Raw genomic sequence first — 1197 nt, 5'->3', positions numbered from 1 at the left:
GAAACTCAAAATGGAAAATAGAAATGCTTAAATAGAAAAACTTAAATTAAAATTTCAAATACAAAAAAAATAATATTATTTATAGTCTTTGCGCTTTATAATTTTCAATTTTATCTTCAGAATTTTACATTTGGAAATTGCTGTTTGATGTTTTAAGATTCAACTTTTCACAATGGGCTTTTCTTTTTGACTTGACACTTGTCATTGTAAATGCGGAGGCGTGAGCTAAAGGCTGGTGGGAGGGTCTGAAGCTAAAGGGGTGCAGAGGTACCTTCAGCAGGGGTAGATGACAGTTGAGGAGCATCTGGCTGCAGTTTTGCTAACGGGCTTGCTTGGCCTCATCATCAGATGATAGAAACCAATGATGTACGCTAAACAACATTTAAGCTTTTTATTTTCCATTTTCAGTTTCATATTATTTAAGAAAATGAAAGCTTAGATGGGCCGACCTGGAAACTTGGTTACCTTCCCTTTCTCTGCTTTGCCCGCCCAGAGAATTTGGCCCACCCATGAGAGAGAGAAATCATGGCTTTCAAATGAGCAAAGTGGCAGTTGGTCAAGGCCACACCCCCAGCCTCCACCTACCCCCTCCTCCTCAAAAGCTACAGACTCAGAAATGACACATACTAAGGAAAGCTCATTGTGGACTGGCTCTAGTGGCTGTAATTCTGCACCACGGCTGAATTTTGGGAAAGAGACTTCAGATATGGTATTAGGGGACCACTAAGGTCTATATAAGCAGCATATCATGGGACCTTTAAATGACCAGATTAAAGGACACAGATGAAGAAATGCTTTTTATATTGACAATACAGAATTAGGCCCATACAGTGTAATGAAGTGATAGTGAACATATATGGAAACACCTGAGTTTTCTGGGTTTCTATCATAATCAATGTTAAGTTGGGCCTCATAAAAGCATGCTTTGAAATAACAATGTCAACAGTACACATTTCTAATGTTTTTGTAATGGTTTAAACTTATGGCTGAGCAGTTTTTATTCATTTCTAGGTACTGGAGTAGCAGACAGACGGATGATGGTGGTCCTCACGGTAATAGAGAAGACTGTTCACATTTCAAACATAAATACTTTAAATAACTGGAATTATTTGAGATGCAGTGATGAATTGTACTTTATCTGTGAGAAAAAACTTCAATAAATCCGATTATTATTGTATGCTCATGGACTGATTCCAC

This window comes from Etheostoma spectabile, chromosome 2 (assembly GCF_008692095.1).
Source record: "Etheostoma spectabile isolate EspeVRDwgs_2016 chromosome 2, UIUC_Espe_1.0, whole genome shotgun sequence".
Taxonomy (NCBI): domain Eukaryota; kingdom Metazoa; phylum Chordata; class Actinopteri; order Perciformes; family Percidae; genus Etheostoma; species Etheostoma spectabile.
This window is presented reverse-complemented; position numbering follows the sequence as displayed.